This window comes from Polypterus senegalus, chromosome 18, assembly GCF_016835505.1.
Source record: "Polypterus senegalus isolate Bchr_013 chromosome 18, ASM1683550v1, whole genome shotgun sequence".
Classification (NCBI taxonomy): domain Eukaryota; kingdom Metazoa; phylum Chordata; class Cladistia; order Polypteriformes; family Polypteridae; genus Polypterus; species Polypterus senegalus.
Window position 1 is genome coordinate 4,794,609 of NC_053171.1, and position 20,243 is coordinate 4,814,851.

General features: G+C 41.8%; 1 long non-coding RNA gene across 1 annotated transcript; it reads right to left on the minus strand.

The window, feature by feature from the left end:
* Positions 1-1,378: 1,378 nt before the first annotated feature.
* On the minus strand, positions 1,379-15,004 carry LOC120519108. The gene is made up of 2 exons (XR_005631385.1): positions 14,899-15,004; positions 1,379-1,536 (listed from the first exon to the last, which is right to left on the minus strand). It is a non-coding gene; the product is annotated as an uncharacterized LOC120519108 (long non-coding RNA).
* Positions 15,005-20,243: the final 5,239 nt, after the last annotated feature.

The following is a 20,243-nucleotide window of genomic DNA, read 5'->3' on the forward strand; positions in this document are numbered from 1 at the left end:
TGAGAAGACGGTTCTAAATTAGGATGGCAGGAAGAGGTGGGCTCAGGTGACTGGGAAACCGGAAGTGATGTCAGAGGTTTTCAGCTGGAGGAAGAGAAGAGTGTGACAGATGGCTGGGGCTTCTTGTCCAGCCGAGACGCCTGGAGGATAAGACCGGGAGAGAGGCGATACCTCCTCCGGGACACGAGAGGGCGCTTGGACGAATCCAGAGCCATGGACTGCAGCACTTCCGCCACACCAGGAAGTGCTGCAAGAAGATCATTAGGGAGCACCTGAAGCCCACAATATAGAAGGGGCCACGTCACTCCATTCGGGGCGCCAGAGTCAGGAGGAGGGAGACAAAGCTTACCGAGGAGGAGTGGAGGAGGAAAAGGAAGAGAAAGTCTCTCAATCAACAGGATTGGTGTATTGTGTGCTGTGCATATGCAGACTGTGTCATACTTGTGGGGAACGGGGAAGGTGTTGCCCACAAGGAAGATAATGAAATAAAATCAGGTGTGCTTCTGAAAGTGAGCCTCTGGTGTCTGACTGTGTCAGGTTGGGTGGCTTCTACGCCCCTAGAGTTGGCACAAGAGGCATTAACAGCGACTGGCTCGGGGTAGAATTATCATTTGACAAGCCCTGAGGTTGTCTCCCAAGAGCATTTGCCATGAACGACCATTGACCCTCCAGTTGTATGTGGTGGAGGGCACTTCCTGGCGGTGATTGGCAGGTGGCCCCACCCTCTTGGGGGAGCACCAGCAAAAGATATGGAAGATAACCCAGGAAGCTTACATACATGGACAAAACCTACAAACATGTAGAAAGATGAACATGGTCAACGTAAATGAAAGACTCAAGAAGGAACTTGAGAGACGTAAAATGGCTACTGGAAACTCCGCACTTTCCTTTCGCCATTTAAAGAATGCAATGACCCAAAGTCGCTGTGGATTCCAGAAGAGAAGATGGGCCGTCCTGAGAAGAACAGGACTAATGAGCCCTCTGTTGTGCGGGACAGATGGTCCCTTCCTTTATTTGCCCTCAGGTTTTGTCTCGTGACATTGCAGGATGGGCCTCTCGTTAATCAGGGAATCCAGTATGGAACCCCAACATGCTGTTTCCTTCTCTGTTATTACATTATTCATGTTAGAAGCTATCAATGTGTAAAATGAGTCATCCAGAGAGGGAATTCAGATATTATTGAGACCCCTTCACTTTCGGAACACTTTATTGTGCTGTAGATTTTACTTGCGGGGGATAAATTTGTCATTTTTGCACATCAATCTACACTCAAGATCCTATAATGACAAAGAGAAATCAACTAGCTCTGCAAGACGGGTTGAAATCTAAATACTCAACATAATAATAATAATAATAATAATAATAATAATAATAATAATAATAATAATAATACATTTTATTTATACAGCGCCTTTCCCATATAGACCTCAGCATTAACGTGGGCCGGGCGGAGGGTCCATCCAGTTGCTTTGTCTCTGTTACACACCATTTGGTACAGGATTTGTGAAAGCAGTGCTCTTGTTTGGGATGCGCCATCTGTTGGATAGAAGAAACATGGCAACTGGATGGGCACACAGACACGTATCCTTTTATTAGGGTGGATAAAAACAAAAGAAAACACAAATGAGCCAACGATAAAACTCTATAGCTATTTCCTAATGAATGCAGTCATCAGCCCCTGCTTTTATAAAGGGTAGGACCACCATCAGTCTCCAGGACCGCCTAAACTCCCCTTCTTTATCAATATATCCATGTTCTATTGATTATGGACCTTGCTGACTTAATAGTATCACTCATTATTTGAGGAATTTCCAGCCATGAACCTCCCATTACACCTCATCCCAAGAGCGCTCTGTTGGAATGAGACCTGTGATGGACGTGCTCTGCAAGTGTGATGAAGTCACCGGCAACCAACTTGAGTCGCAGGTGTGCTTTGGGATGTCTAATTGAAAATAGAAAGACTGTTAATATGATATGAGGGTTTCCACAAAACTTGCTGTAAAGGACCCCCTAGTGCATTCTAGTGGTCTAGGAGGCCTTGTTCTCATTATTAGGGATCACACTGCTTTTATACCAGTTCTTCTTTCCCAGGAAACATATTGCAAACATTGGAACTACTGCCCCTAGTGATCTTCTCTGCTGTCACACTCCATGTGTTTCAGTGTCAAGACTTCATAAAGTCCTAGCCAGGTCTTCAAGTGCCTTTTATCAGTCATTATGATGGTCATTAACCACACATCTATTACAGCCATTAGTTAACCTTCTACTTGTAGTTGCTTGACAACTGTATTTACTTGCAGCTTCATGAGGCTGTCATGGGATGGACAGCCATTTTCTCGTAACTGTGTTCTCAGATACTGAGGACTTCACCTCTCTGACTGTTGGACAGTTTCATAAATTTTCTTTAGAATATTAGAACAGTCTGGATGAGAACAGGCCATTCAGCCCGAAAGAGCTCACCGGTCCAGTCCACTTAACTCTTCTAAAATAACATCAAGTGGAGTTTTAAAAGTCCCTAAAGTCCTCCTGTCCACCACACTATGTGGTCACTTATTTCAAATGGCTGTGGTTCTCCGAGTGAAGAGAAACCTCCTAATGTTTGGCTGAGATTTCCCCTTCACAAGTTTCCAACTTTGTCCCCGTATTCTTGATGAACTCTTTTACAGTCACCGTCTTGATCCACTGGACAAATTCCCTTCATCATTTTAAACATTTCAGCCAGGTCTCCTCTTCATCTTCTTGTTCTTAAACTATAAAGGCTCAGCTCTTTTAATCTTTCCTCATAACTCATCCCCTGTAGCCCTGAATCAGCCACGTCACTCTTCTCTGGACTTTCTCTTGTGCTGCTATGTCCTTATGGACACCAAAACTACACACAGGACTCCAAATGAGGCCTCACCAGTGTGTTATAAAGGTTGAGCAGAACCTCCTGTGACTTGTACTCCACACATCAAGGCGCTATATAACCTGACAGTCTGTTAGCCTTCTTAATGGCTTCTGAAAACTGTCTGGTAGTTGATAGCTTGGAGTCCACTACGACTCCTAAATCCTTCTCATAAGGTGGACTTTTGATTTTCAGAGCCCCATTGTGTATTCAAACCTCACATTTTTACTTCCTATATGTTATTCTTAACATTTACTGACATTAAATTTCATCATCCACAAATCTGCCCAGGCCTGCCTGCTGTCCAATTCCTGATTCTTCATTATCTGCCAATCCACCTATTTTGATATCATCTGCCAACTTAACCAGCTTGTTATTTATATCATTATCCAAGTCATTTATATAGTATATCAAAAATAGCAGCGGCCTGATCACTGCCCCCTGCTGGTCACCACTATATCAGCCAATTCTGATGAGGTTCCTCACACCATCATCACCCTCTGCTTCCCGTGTCTGAGCCAATTCTGCACCCATCTACACACCACACCCTGAAGTGCCACTTCTTTTAGTTTGATGCCCACCCTCTCATGTGGCACCTTATGTAATGCTCTGTTAAAGTCCAGATCAATTACATCATCTGGTCCACTTTGATCGTATCCTTTTGTTGCCTCCTCATAGAATTCCAGCATGTTAGTAAAACATGACCTCCCTCTTCTGAGCCCACGCTGTCTGTTCCTAATAACTTCTGTCCTTGCCATGTGTTGCTCAATATTATCCTTAATAATTCCTTCCATTATTTTTCCTGTGATGCACATTAAGCTTACTGGCCTCTAGTTGCTTGGATCTGCCGTGTCACTGTTTTTATATAACGGGATGATATTTGCCATTTTCCAGTCCTTCAGAATTTTCCCCGTGCACAATGACATCCTTAAAATGTGCATCAAGGGTTTCTATCTGTACTCGCTAACCTCTTTAAGCACTCTGTGGTAAATATGATCTGGTCCTGGTGATCTGTGTGATTTCAGCTTATTTAATCATCACAGCTCTTCTCCCTCTACAATTTCCAAATCCCTCAGTACCTCCTTAGTAGTCACTGTTACCGCTCCGAGGTTATCCACTTCCACACATGTGAAGACCTCCTACCTGTGATTTCTGATTCCTTTCTGTTTTAGAGAAGTGAAATTGTAGTAAGCTGTTCAGTCATTTTATAAAAGAAGAGAAGATCGAATAAGTTGAGGTGCAGATTTCTTTCCAAGGACCAAACAGGTATCATATTACCAAAACAACCATAACACACATCTCCACAATATTTACAGTGACAGGAAACAACTTTATTTATTTATTTGCGGTGGGTTGGCGCCCTGCCCAGGGTTTGTTTCCTACCTTGCACCCTGTTGACTGGGATTGGCTCCAGCAGACCCCCGTGACCCTGTAGTTAGGATATAGCGGGTTGGATAAAGAATACATGGATGGATGGTTATCTATTTATTTATTTGTCTTATCTCCATGTCTTGGTAGTTTGTTTCAGATTCCCACAACTCTTTCCATAAATTATGTGCTTCACAGTTCAGTCTGAGCATTATGAAGACCTGGATGAGGTCCCCAGGCAGTCCACTCTGCTTGAGACTAAAAAAAGCGGGCAGACATACAAACAAACTTTGGATTTTACATATATATATATATATATATATATCTAGAATGCCGGGAACACCTGGTGCTCGTCCGGGAATCATATATAAGGGGCCGCCTCCCTTCAGTGAGTAGTGGATGTCGGGTGGAAGTGGACAGAGCTGGAGAGAGGACAGGAGGTGGCCAGGAAAGAAAGGCACAGAGACTGTGAGCCCTGGACTTTGGGGAATCGGTGCAGAAGGCACTGGGGTTTGTGAGCACAGTAATATTGTAAATAGTAGTGTAAATAAACAGTGTGTGGTGATGAACAACATGGCTGTCTGTCTGTGTCCGGGCCAGCATTCACAATATATATATATATATATATATATATATATATATATATATATATATATATATATATATATATATATATATATACTGTATATATATATATACTTTGTATATATAAATATATCTTCTCTATATATAAAATCCTAAGCCTAAACGTGCAATAATTTTATGTGACTTTTTTGTCATGCTTATTTTTAAACCTACATATATATATTTGGTATCATTCTTTTTAGAATTTAAGGAACTTTAATGTGATGTTGTTAGATTTTCAGATTCTTACCCATCCATCTATTATCCAACCCGCTATATCCTAACTAAAGGATCACGGGAGTCTGCCGGAGCCACTCCCAGCCAACACAGGGCGCCAGCCCACCGCAGGGCGCACACACACACACCAAGCACACACTAGGGACAATTTAATACTAATAATAATAATAATAATAATACATTTTATTTATATAGCACCTTTCCCATGCTCAAGGCACTTACAGAATAGAAGAAAGAACGGCAGGGTATACAGTATATAGCATTGTACAAACCAAATAAATAAATAAAGAAGATTAAGACAGAATCGCCAATGCACCTAACCTGCATGTCTTTGGACTGTGGGAGGAGACCCACGCAGACACGGGGAGAACATGCAAACTCCATGGGGAGCTAACCCAGGTCTCCTAACTGCGAGGCAGCAGCGCTACCCACTGCGCCACCATGCCAGCCTCAGATTCTTATTCTGTTTTTAAATTCTAAACTAAAAAATATCAAGAACTCACGTCCTGCGAGATGAGACTTTGTCCCAAGAGATTTAACCAGGCCTGGGGCTAGAAATAAAAGACAAAGAGTAGATGACAAAGACCGCTGCTGTACAGCCTTTTAAATGTTCGAAGCGCTGCTCGAGACGCAGATCACTCGGCACGGCAGCAGCTAATCAAGTAAAGAGGAGGTAAAAAAATAACTGAATTTGTTTCCTATTGTATCACTGTTTAAGAGGGGGTTTCATAGGAGCGACCGTGTCTGGTGGGGTGCGTTTAGCCCCTCTCTTCACAACGCAAGAGGCAGAGATGCAAAGTGGCTGGGGGGTCTGGTGAGCAAAGCGAGCAGGGGGTAACCCTCTAGTATGTATATATACTGTATATATATATATATATATATATATATGATGTTCCTTCTGTCCACATGTAGCACTTTCCACCTTTCAACATTAAACTGTATCTGCCAGGAGCTTCTCCAAGTGTTCCTGAATTGTATCTGGTGTTGCTTCACTTTTAGTGTCATCTGCGCATTTCACAATTTACTAACTAAATCGAAATCTGAGTCATTAATGTCAACCAGAAACAGAAGAATCCCATAGGAGACCTCTTGGTTTTTGTCCTACGCTCACTGACTGAAGTTTTTTCTTTTCCGCAGACCTCAAGTTACACAGCTCAGCAACCTTTAAATCTTTTCCGCTTACCTCAGCATTCAGTGACACAGTCAACTATGGGTGAATATATCAGACAAATTTAAATAAATAAAACACTGTGCAAAGTGACAATAAATAAAGAAAAATAGCATTAATTGTCAGCCTGAATAAATAAATGAGTCAAGAAATACGTTTTGTTGTTTTTTCTTATTTTTTTGTCTCTTGTTTATTACTTGATTCATTCATTTTGTCCTTAACGTTCTACCAAACATAACATGCAATACGATTGAAGTTAAAACTGTCACTTTTGCTTGTCAAGGCAGAGAGGGCGGGCTCTATCGAGTGCTGTCTTCTAATTGGTGACTCGGCCGCACAGTGGGTGACGTACACGTTATGCTTGATTTGGGACTCCTGTGGCTCACAGTTCTGACTGTGATGTGCAAAAAAACCAAAAGTGGCCCAGAATTCCTGTGCAAAGCGGCAACTTTAATTGTATAAAGTTTAACTTCATCATTACGAGCCTGCATTTGAAGCGCCTGCTGTAAAGGTGGCATTTGATGGACGAAGGTCTAAAGGTTGATTTCTACTTCTGTGCTGAGCCTACGGTGTAGCACGTGTAGCCCATGACAGAGCCTGGCGCACATGTCCTCAAAAATGTGACTATGTGGACCCCACACAGACCCCTACGACTCTGATTGACTAGTTTGTTAACTACACATTTCCTGAAATGCATTTCTGTTCATCCTCTGCTGTTCTTTTCTTTATCACATTTTTATTTATTTTCCAACAATAAAGATAGACAGTCAAACGTTTCAAATAATAAATGAAACAGCAAAGTAGGACAAAAGAAGAAAAAAATATTAACCAGTAGTGAAGTAAGCATGGAGAAAATCGAGGAAAATCTCACATGGGGGGCAGCTGGAGGAGGGAAATTTCAACTAGCATTGGTTTGGAAGTTGGGGAACGTATGAAAAAGTGGAAAAACAAGGGACAAATACGTTCACCTACAGAAGAAAGCAAAAAAAGCAGTGCGTATTGTCCTGGCTGGCACAACATGTGAAGAACAGAGAGAGAGAAAAATATGATAAGATACACTGAACTAGCATTCGGCCTGTGGGCCTGCAGCGCGGCGCGGCAACGACACTCAAGTATGAACAGCTTTAGACAGCGACGACCCACCAATTACAACGCAGCACTCACTAGAGCCCGCCTTCTCATCGTTGACGAGTGAAAGTGACAGCTTTAAATACATGTTGAGTGTTTGTCTGTGACTTACATAAATGAAGAAATAATTAGATAAATACATAAAGAAATATATAGAGAGACATGTTTAATTGTTTACACTCACATTTCATGTTTTTATGGTTTATCTGTTGTCACAATCACACTATTTGAATTCTTTATTTAATATTATCTGAAATCATGCATGGTAAGGACACACTGACACAGTTACACAGAGGATCAGAAGTAAAGGCACTGCAAACAAACGCAATTTGTTTATATAGTGCCTTTCACATTTATATATTTATTAGATAGTGCTTTTTAGTATATTATATAGTCCCTTTCATATCTAAGTATCTATACTAAATAGTGTTCCTCATATTTATGTATCATATAGTGCCTTTCCTATCTATCTATCTATCTATCTATCTATCTATCTTTTATATAGTACCTTTCACATTTATATATTTATTAGATATTGATTTTTTATATAGTATATAGTGCCTTTCATATTTATGTATCTATACTAAATAGTGTTTTTCATTTTTATCTATTATATAGTCCCCTTCATATCTATCTATCTATCTATCTATCTATCTATCTATCTATCTATCTATCTATCTATCTATCTATCTATCTATCTATCATATAGTGCCTTTCATATTTATATATTTATTATTATTTGTATCTATACTAAATAGTGTTTTTCATATTTATCTATTATATAGTCCCCTTCATATCTATTTATCTGTCTATCTGAGAATGAGTCTTCAGTGCACTCATTAAATGGCACCATATAAAGGATCAGCTTAATTGAATTCAACTTTTTTCCCTCAAAATATATTATTTATATGGTAAACGTATGAAAATTAAAATGATGAACTTGTGTCCCCGAGGGGCTCCACTGCACACACAAACTGTTACAGGAGGAGCAAATTGGAGACACGTTGAGGTCAAACGACAAGTTTGTTAGCAGATTTTTAGCCACACCTTGGTTTTCTTATTATATAAAGAATACAAATGGCTGTAAACGTCAAATAAACCCCATTAAAGATCATGGATAAAGCAAAAGAGAAAAATTATGGTGTGATGTAATTTTCTAAACCAGGATTACGTTTCAGGTTGGAGCCAATTCCGGCTAGCACAGGGCACAAGGCAGGAGAGCTCCCTGCACTGGGTGCCAGTCCACCTCAGGGTGGCACACACACAGCCCAGGGTGGCACTTCCAGTCCTCCTAAACCACATGAGCTTGAATGGTGGGAGGAAGCCACAGGGAGAGCACGCAGGCCCCAGACAGGGAGGACCGGGGACACCAATGCTGGTCTCCATATTGTGAGCCACCACGCCACCCTGAAATGAATCGTGCCACTTCAGAATGTCACGTTGGGTTGCGGCGCTCAAAGCCACACGTAATTCTCCTTTTTTTTTTTTTTCATTCACATTTGTGAATCAAAAGAGAAGGAAAAAAAAACCGGAGGTGCTCTTTAATGTGACATAATTGTGAGTTGCGCAATAAAACAATTACACTCTGTGTAAGCGTAAATGGCCTGTTGGAGAGGAAAGAGAAAGAAACTGTAGGCAAACAAGTTGGAGGCCTGTCTGTTCTTAAAAGAATGTTGAAACTTGTGTAGCTCGCTTTGAAGTGTGCTTTGCAAATACTTAACATTGAGCCCCCATCGGTGCCATTTAGTCCAAAGAAAAGTGCTCAAAATTCACAGCAAGACGGTGAAATTAATTATAACCATCAAATGCTATGGTGGTACTTTTTCCCAATGCTGGAAGATTAATTGCATTGCACTTTCTACGCACTCCACTAAATGATCTGATGAATGTATAATCATTCACAGATTTCTTCATTGCTGAAAATTGATTACCTTTGATTAGCTCTGATCCACACAAAGAACTCTGACAGAGTATCAGTGAAACATTAGAACATGGAGACAAAGTAACAAATGATTTAATTACCAGTGTGCCTGCTAATGGAAGATTCCCTGCCGATATCCTGGCATATCAGGGGCCCGTAAAAGACCTGGGGGCTTCCTTTAAGGTTGGGATAATATTTCTCAGTATTTTCAAGTTTTTCTCCCTGGGTCTTTCTGAAGAGCTTTAATTGCTTTAATTGCTAAGGAAAGAATGTAACATCTTTGCAAACTTTAAGATTAATGAGATAGTTCTAAGGTGTGATTACAATATTATTTAAATAGCGATTGTACAAACACTGTTGTGTATTTTCCCAATAAATATCGTCTGTCTGGTAAGGAAGCCGCTTGCGTACTTTGTTTATTCATTAATTGTACAACTGTTGACAATGCTAATTATGCCACTTATCTCCTATTATCTATTAATCATATCTGCAGAGCGCATCCCGGGCGCAAATACGGGCAACTCTTTATCATATAATAAGAAGAACAATGCGGGGCTGCAATGCAGCGATTGGCAGCATAGTAACAGCGTGACACCAATACGTTTATTTACAGCACAACACCAATGGCAATACAATTCCCCTTCAAACAGAGCGCCCCCAACTTTGCCCTCTTTTTAATCTTTTATTTTTTATTTTCACATGCCAGTGAGTTTGCAGCCCACCTTCTCGATGAATTGACCACAAGCATTTAATCACCAACGTGTTAGGCTCTGGGGTACTTAACCTGAGGTCCATGGACCTCTAGGGGGTCCCAGAGACGTGCGATCAAGGGAGGCATCATGAAAAGTAAAAAAAATTAATATTGATAACATAAAATAAAGGTGTCCACTGTTTCTGTATGATTCCAATAATTTTGATCATTTTTATAGTCAAAGTTGCTGAATCGGCGCATTTCCTGTTCAAATACCGGAGAGAAATGTGAGGCGCGGCAACGACGAGCCTCACCTCCCCTCGGACTGCGCCCTCAGTCACACATGTGGTGACGCCTGCAATTGGAGCGTGCCAGTCGCTGTCTCTCTGTATGTCGCCAGTATAAGGTTTGCAGTCTCGTTTATTATACACCCTAACTTTCCACAGTCAGGCTAATATCTTTAATGAATGTGTGTGACATATTTAGTCTTACTGATCGGACAAGAAAAGGCTTAAGATAGCGTTTCTCAACCTTTAAGTATTTGTGACCCGAGTTTTCATGACAGTTTTAATCGCGCCCCCCTAACGTTTATTTGAAAGGAGCCCACTAATACCAATTTGTTCTTTTTTAATTGATAATATATCATAGATGCAAATTTTATTATACCTACTTAACTTTTATTGACATTTATCTAACTCATTTATCTCATTTTTCTTGTATCAGAATGTAGTTTAAGTTCATTTGTTTTGGTTGATGTATTTTTCATATTTTGGATTCTTGTCTGTCTTCGCGCCCCCCTTTTTGTGACTTCGCGCTCCCCTAGGGGGGCCTGCCCAGCAGTTTGAGAACCACTGGCTTAAGGTGAGGCAGACAGTACCGTGCCGCCCTGAAGGGGGCGCATGTGAGCCCAAAAGGCGCTTGTTGTCGCTGCTCTTCTACTCAGAGGCGCCAATAAGTTTGCGACATCAGAAAGTCAAGTGTATTTCAGCGCTCTGTTTATCTTTTATTTTGTTTTGTTCCGACTGACTTAAGATTTTTAAAACTAAGGGAAAATAAGAAGAAATTGAATTGATGGAGATTTCTGTGGAGAAGGACAGGAGCATGGACTTCATTTACAAATCAAGGTAAGACCATAAAGGTTTTCAATTTTATAAAACATGGCATCAGACTAAGAAAAAAAAACAATCCAATATTTAAAAATTAAATTTTGACCTTAAATCAAATATTCTTTTGTTTTTCTTGTTATACTTTTATTGAACAGTCTGTATTGAAATTGATTAAAGAATGAGAATTAAAAACAATTAAAACATTTCAATCATGGTCAAAATTGAAATCCGTTTTTTTTTTTTTTTTTGTACACCACTCAATACTTTCCTTTGTACTGAATGAGAGTGAATTGTGGAATTGCAACGGCAAATTGAGAACACATGGAGGGTGCGGAGCAAGTGCGCTCTCTCTGCTCTCTCTGGCCGCTATAAACGTCACGTTCTTTCTTATCCAAATCTGCGCCTTACCTGTGTGTGTGTGTAAAGAGTGCTGATGAGATATGAAACATAACCAGAAGTCAATCGAATAGTGAATAAGCGACTCTTTGGGGTTCATATATTTGTAAATTGCGTGCCTCAACAGCCATGAACCACACTGGGGGTCTATAGATGGGTTTCAGGGGGTCCGTGAGGATCAGATAAAAATGATATTCACTGTACAGCCCGGTACTGTTTGATTTTTCTCGCGTGAACGTTCTCACCTCATCAAAGACCACTCCACAGTTTCATATTCTTATTCGAGGCAAACAAGAACAACCTTCTCATTGAAATAAAGCAGATAACGAGAGAGCAGATGTGGTAGAGTAATGGCTGTAGATCTGTTTGAATTTACACAAGCGGATTGCATTTCCTAATTATTATGAGTGGCCATTACTTTTTGCATAAATAACGAAATGTATTTTTTAGATTGTTAACTGTTTAATAATACTTTGTGTATGTCATATACAGTATGAGACAATCATCCATCCATCCATTTTCTAACCCGCTGAATCCGAATAGGGTCACGGGGGTCTGCCGGAGCCAATCCCAGCCAACACAGGGCACAAGGCAGGAACCAATCCTGGGCAGGGTGCCAACCCACCGCAGGACACACACAAACACACCCACACACCAAGCACACACTAGGGCCAATTTAGAATCGCCAATCCACCTAACCTGCATGTCTTTGGACTGCGGGAGGAAACCCACGCAGACACGGGGAGAACATGCAAACTCCATGCAGGGAGGACCCGGGAAGCGAACCCGGATCTCCTAACTGCGAGGCAGCAGCGCTACCACTGCGCCACCGTGCCGCCCTATGAGACAATCAAGTCTCGATAAATAAAGCACCTTATATTAGATTCTGTTTATGTGAACATTTCTGGGGAAGGGGGTCCATAGCTTTCATCAGATTCTTAAAGGGCTCCGTGACTCAAAAAAGTTAAGAATCACCAACGCGTTAGAGGCATCAAGTGTGGTCACCATGGTGGGTTGGGAGTCACCAAAGCGTCAGGGCATTCGAGGAATCGAGTGGCGCCGTCGTTGATGCTCAAACCCGACATTTAGAGTACGGCTTGGGAGGGCTGTCCAGAATCGGACCATGATCCACCTGTCAATCAAATCTGATTGTCGGATCAGTGAAGGTGGGGGGGGGTTGCACAGAGTTTAATCTAAGGTCAGCTGTCGCCCACCTGGATATGCCACCATGGCCCCACAGGCTGTGAAAAACTGCTTGAAAATATATATAGAATAATTAAAAGAATTATTATTATGTATGGCGGCACTTGCAGTAAACAGACCAAGGTTTGCATCTGTGGTCCTCCCTGCATGGATCTGGCATGAGTGTCCTGGAGGTGCTACCAGGGTTTCTTCCCACAGTCCAAAGACATGCAGGTTGGGTGAATTGGTCTGGCTGTGTGTGCCCTGCGATGGACTGGTGCCTTGTCCAGTGTTTGTTCCTGCCTTGCACCCTATGCTAGCTGGGATTGGCTCCACTAGACCCCCGTGACCCCCCTGTTCAGGACTAAGCAGGTTAGAAAATGACTGACTGACTGACCGACTGTTATGTATCGCTGGAATTACACAGGTCTGAGAATTTCATGATATAAACTGTGGTCGAGCAAGGCATAACGAGGGGTTCAAAATAAATGTTGGGGTGCCAACCGGGTCAACCCGTTTAATAATGGTGCCAGCTGAAAACAGACAGAGCACTAAATGGTACAAAAGGGTAAAGGCCACTGTGTCTGTCCTAATCAGTTAGATCTTGTGTTTTGGGGGCTCCATCCTGCGGCGAGTCTACGTCCAAATTTATGGTCCTCTGACCAGATGGGACAGAGTCAGTTGTCCTCAGTAGGTGTCTCCTCAGAGCGGTGGGACAGAAAGCCACAGCGCCCCCTGTCTTGTCCTGGGGTGAGATTGCTTACCTCGAATGAGCCCAGAAGGTGACCCTTCAATGTGTATATCTGACAAAACATAATTATAAAAAATTAACTCAGAAACTTAAACAAAACAATATGGATATGTTTTCCTGTTTTGGTCCATAAGTACAATGGGCTGGTGCCATGTCCAGGGATTGCTCCTGCCTTCTGCTCTGTGCTTGCCGAGATGGACTCCAGCTTTACTGTGACTCTACTTGGAATAAAGGGGGTTTCGAAGATGGATGGATAGATGGATGGAGGGATTGATGGATAATGTAATAATACAGTATTAGCTACAGCACTGTAATCTATCTATCTAATCCTGCCTACTATACCAAATGCTTGCTATCTATCTATCTATCTAATCCTGTCAACTACGCTATCTAGCTATCGATTATATAGTGCCTTTCATCTATCTATCTATCTATCTATCTATCTATCTATCTATCTATCTATCTATCTATCTATTATATCTTGCCTTTCATATCTATCTATCTATCTGTCTATCTATCTATATATTCTCACAAGTTGGGGAACGACCTTAAAGCTTAGGTGAGTTTAATTTGTTGCCGACACATGAGGGGGCGCTGTCTAGTAACTTTCTTTCTACTCCTTCCCCTTCTGCAGAAAGGAAGATGGACATGCGTCCCACTCTGATGTCACTTCCAGGTCAAACCACTTGGACCCGCCTCTTCCTCCCAGAATCCAAAATAAGAGGAAACAACACCATCTTGGACAGAAGTTAAACGGCAATGCCATTAACCAATTCCATCTTTCAGGACATTCACAAACTAATCAAACCCCTTCACTTTCTGTAAACTTTTTTGTGTTGTAGATTTAACTTTAAATGAATAAACTGGCCATTTGTACCCATTAATTTACACTTAATATCCCATAATAAAATTGTTTAAAAGGTCTGCAAGTTAATTAAAAATCTAAAAACAAAATTTCTAAACATGTCAATGTGGGGTGCTACAGCAAAGGGTCCAAATACTTCTGGAAATGAGGGGTTTGAGTTTGTGCTTTTTGTTTCCTTGGACTATTACTACTAACAAATGACTCCCTTTTCTTTTTATTAGCATTTTCTGTACTGTCCAAATTCTTTTGGAATTGCCGTTGTAGATAGATATGAAAGGCACTCTGTGATAGATTGACAGTGAAGGCACTAGAAAGATACACATGAAAAGCAATATGTCATTGACATGTAAGGTGCTATATGACAGACAGATAGATAATAAAGCAGTATTTAATATATATACTGTAAAGTATAAAGTTTATTTATCTTATATAAACAGACACATATGAAAGACACGCTAGACAGACAGACAGAACTTTATTTGTCTCCAAAGGAAATGATAAAATGAAACAGAAACTTTTCAGATCACCAGCCACATGACAAGTGATAGACAGACAGACACCTTGTATTTCTACTCACTTTTGTCGAGCACAGAAAGCCTCCCATGCCAAGCTAGATGTTTGTCCACTGTATATTATTGTGTCCTGTGTGGACCCAGAGACTCTGATTGTCCTTCCCAGTGCCACCAGTGTAGCATGGCCTCTGCTGTCTTCTTAAGTCTGCTCTGCTCCTTTCTCACCTCTCGGCAGTCGTCTGAATGAATGATTCCATAAGCGGTGTGTGTCTAGACGTGGCCACATGCGTGTATTATTGGACTTGCTGTAATTGCCTTAAATGTTGTGTTCTGCTCACTTCATCTGTATATTTAAATTCTCCTATAATTATTTTATGCTTAGCATGATATGCGTAGTGAACTGGCACTTATGAGTAATAGAAACTCCACCTTTGTTTTCTATTCCTTTGGCCGCCTTGGTATTTGCCTGCAAACACATGATTTGTATGTCACTTTTAGTTAAACACATTTTTTAAATAAACAAATGTAAATTAAAAAAAAAAAAATATATATATATATATATATATATATATATATATATATATATATATATAGTGGTGGTTGGCTGGGGGCTGTGTCCAGCTGGGATGCCTGAAAAGACTTGGGAGAGGGACTATGCCTCCCCTGGACCACGAAAGGGCAGTCACCCTGGTTTGTATGGGGGTTACGGGAACTGAGCATGGAAGCTCAACCCTGCAAGGGCCTGTGGCCAACGCCAGTGGGCGCCTGGAGGATTGGGGAGCCGTTACATCAGGAAGTGCTGCCAAAAGGATTACCAGGGATACCCGGAAGTGCTTCTGGGTGCTCATGCGACACTTCCGCCACACCAAGGAGTGCCACAGGAAGATCGTCAGAGGGCACCTGGAGCACGTCTGGGTGGGTTTAAAAGAGGCCGCCTTCCGTCAGTCATTAGCCAGAGTCGGGAGGAAGAGGACAAAGCTCGAGAAGGAGGAACAGAGGCGGTGAAAGAAAAGAAGGACCATTGGAAGGTCCCGACTTGAAGGGTGTTTGGTGCAGGGGCCCTGTGTGCTGTGTGGGACTTCATTGGGAACTGCAAATAGTGTAATTAAAAGCTGTGTGTGTTGGACTATTCGATGTCTGCCAGTCTGTGTCCAGGCTGCTTTCCACATTATATATATATTGTGAGGGGTTCAGCCTGGACACAACAACATGGACACCATCTCTTTATTATTACACACGCTTTTATTAACTAATGTCTCCCAACACCAGTCCAGTACCACAGCACCCTTCCTCTGGCCTTTCACTGTCTGTCCATGGGCCACCTTTCCTCTCTTCACGGGAGCTTCGTCCTGCTCCCACTCCCGACTCTAGCTCCTAGATTGTAGGGAGATGGCACCTTTTATCCCCACCCGGATGTGCTCCAGTTGCTTGATGATGTTCTTCCGGCAGCACTTCTTGGTGTGGCGGAAGTGCTGCCCTTCCACCCAGAAGCACTCCTGGCATTCCTGGAAGGTCCTTCTTCCACCTGCCTAGGTGTGGCGAAAGTGCAGATTTCCCGGGCTCCTCTATGCTCGGGGTGCCACGTGGCAGCGGCCATGGGTCCTAATGGGTTTGAGCCTCCTGGCTCCATCCCTGTGGTCTCTTGTTTATCCAAAGCAGTTGCCCCCTTTTGGCCTGGGGAATGAATAAACCGCCTCCACGTCCCCCCGGTGTCTACCCCTCTGCCTCCTGTGACAATGTACAGTGGTGTGAAAAACTATTTGCCCCCTTCCTGATTTCTTATTCTTTTGCATGTTTGTCACACAAAATGTTTCTGATCATCAAACACATTTAACCATTAGTCAAATATAACACAAGTAAACACAAAATGCAGTTTTTAAATGATGGTTTTTATTATTTAGGAGAAAAAATCCAAACCTACATGGCCCTGTGTGAAAAGTAATTGCCCCCTTGTTAAAAATCACCTAACTGTGGTGTATCACACCTGAGTTCAATTTCCTGATTACTGCCACACCTTTTCAATCAAGAAATCACTTCAATAGGAGCTGCCTGACACAGAGAAGTAGACCAAAAGCACCTCAAAAGCTAGACATCATGCCAAGATCCAAAGAAATTCAGGAACAAATGAGAACAGAAGTAATTGAGATCTATCAGTCTGGTAAAGGTTATAAAGCCATTTCTAAAGCTTTGGGACTCCAGAGAACCACAGTGAGAGCCATTATCCACAAATGGCAAAAACATGGAACAGTGGTGAACCTTCCCAGGAGTGGCCGGCCGACCAAAATTACCCCAAGAGCGCAGAGACGACTCATCCGAGAGGTCACAAAGACCCCAGGACAACGTCTAAAGAACTGCAGGCCTCACTTGCCTCAATTAAGGTCAGTGTTCACGACTCCACCATAAGAAAGAGACTTGGCAAAAACGGCCTGCATGGCAGATTTCCAAGACACAAACCACTGTTAAGCAAAAAGAACATTAGGGCTCGTCTCAATTTTGCTAAGAAACATCTCAATGATTGCCAAGACTTTTGGGAAAATACCTTGTGGACTGATGAGACAAAAGTTGAACTTTGTGGAAGGCAAATGTCCCGTTACATCTGGCGTAAAAGGAACACAGAATTTCAGAAAAGAACATCATACCAACAGTAAAATATGGTGGTGGTAGTGTGATGGTCTGGGGTTGTTTTGCTGCTTCAGGACCTGGAAGGCTTGCTGTGATAGATGAAACCATGAATTCTACTGTCTACCAAAAAATCCTGAAGGAGAATGTCCGGCCATCTGTTCGTCAACTCAAGCTGAAGCGATCTTGGGTGCTGCAACAGGACAATGACCCAAAACACACCAGCAAATCCACCTCTGAATGGCTGAAGAAAACAAAATGAAGACTTTGGAGTGGCCTAGTCAAAGTCCTGACCTGAATCCAATTGAGATGCTATGGCATGACCTTAAAAAGGCGGTTCATGCTAGAAAACCCTCAAATAAAGCTGAATTACAACAATTCTGCAAAGATGAGTGGGCCAAAATTCCTCCAGAGCGCTGTAAAAGACTCATTGCAAGTTATCGCAAACGCTTGATTGCAGTTATTGCTGCTAAGGGTGGCCCAACCAGTTATTAGGTTCAGGGGGCAATTACTTTTTCACACAGGGCCATGTAGGTTTGGATTTTTTCTCCCTAAATAATAAAACCATCATTTAAAAACTGCATTTTGTGTTTACTTGTGTTATATTTGACTAATGGTTAAATGTGTTTGATGATCAGAAACATTTTGTGTGACAAACACGCAAAAGAATAAGAAATCAGGAAGGGGGCAAATAGTTTTTCACACCACTGTATATATAAATGATGGATGCTGGAGGAAGAGGATGGTCCTGGTAATCAGACTCTGTGGGTGATGTGATGAGCAGAAGGAATCTTCCTTTCTGTATGGGGAGGAGAAGAGCGATCATTATTAGATAGCGCCACCTTATGTCTCTGTGGAGTATTGGAATCACTTAAGCCCATATGCTGTTCCCCAAGTGCCTATATATATATATATATATATATATCTATCTATTATATAAAAAAATTCTAGGACGAGACAAGACTTTTTCAGGGAGATAATTTCAAGTCCCTCAAGACGAGACTTTGTGCTTGGAGAATTAACCAGGCCCACGGTCCACTCGCCTCTCATTCGTGTGAATGCTATTGTCAAACGCAGTTCCTGTGCTCTCAGCTCTTAGAATTTTTTATGTTTTCCTCATTTTAATACCAGCCATTCAATCTACTCATTTCCCTCGATGTAGTCCTTTTCTAGACAATAATTTAATACGTTCTAGATGAAACATTAACGACTAAGGGAAGAAGAAAGGACAGAGCATTGAAAAGAGGCCAAAAAGCGCTGAAGAGAAAAGAATTCAAAAAAGAACAACAATAATAATCAAAGTGCAAATTCAGAAAATAAGGAAAGTTATAATCAGTCTGGACCAAGTGGAATTGAGAACCTAGCAGGTCCAAAAAAGGGGTGGAAATAAAAGACAAAGAGTAGAAGACAAAGTAGAACATCATAAAGAATTCAAAAATGTTGGCGCGATACTCATGCAGAGCACGTCAGAGATAACGAAAGTACAAAAATTCAAATGTCTCAAAAAACTGTTTGTAAAGATCGCATAATCACAAACAAACGGAAATTATTACTCCGTTTATTATAGATCGAATATATGGTGTGAAGGATGGCCGGCCATTTATCCCGGCCAATACCCCCAAGCCGCCAGGTGGAGCCTTCCTTGCAGCGTGGAGGTCCCCAGAAGACCAGCAGGGCATCATGGACATTGGAGTTTTTATGCAAAGCCCTGCTGGATGCTGTGGGGGCCACAGGAGGGAGCTGCAGGGAGGACCGAGGGCTTCGTCGTGCCTTGTGACCCGGAGGTTCGTCATAGGAAGAGCGACGGACTTCCGGGTTGAAGAAAAGGACTATTTACCCTGACCCGGAAGGAATAAGGACTTGTGGACTGTTGGGCAGAAACACTTCCGGGTCAGGAGATATAAAAGGACTGTGGGAGCTCACAGATGGCAAGCTGAGCTGGGTGGAAGGGTGGCAACGCGTCTGGGAGCTGGAGGATTGTATTATTGTGGTTTATTGTAATTATATGAATATTGTAGTGGAGAGTGTGCTTTGTGCATTGTGGCGACAAAATAAAGTCAACTTGAGGACTTTTACCTGGTGTCTGGAGTCGTGGACAGGGGTTCAAGGGAGCGAGAGCGCCCCCTATCGTTCACAATGGACATAGGTGATGTGACAGAAGTATGTACACATTGTTCTGATTTAAACTTTAAGTCAGAGACTTGCAGATCGTCTAATTCGTGTTGCCATCAGGGAAAAGGCGAGTTTCTTCCCAAAGAAGAGGAGTATCCACGAGAAATAAAAGATTTGTTATTTGGGGAAAGTGAAATCCACAAACACTACAGGCAAAATATCCAAATCTACAATAATCTGTTTGCGTTCGCATTATTCAATGCTCACAACACAGATTTACACGATTCAGGACCATACGCTATGAGAATCTCTGGTCCTACAACAATTAAAGCTACGACAAGTTTAATTTCGAACAAACCACAATTCAGTCAGGATTATATTTATGATCACAGAGAAGTGAAGCAACATAGAATAGAAAGAGTTAAACGAGTGGACGTATTCGAAATTCTACAGCCAATAATGGATACAAAAAGTATTGCACTTTACACAAACTTTATTCTTGGATTTCTGTTTGAATCTGAAAGATCACGGTCACATTTATAAGAAGCCAACATGTGACAAATTGTAGAGTTGATGTTCGTGTTTATACAAAAGCACAACACGATTCATCGCAAGCAGCAGATCCAGGAAATGACGAGCATGTAGTGCCAACATGGGGGTTGGCGAGCAAAACGAGCAG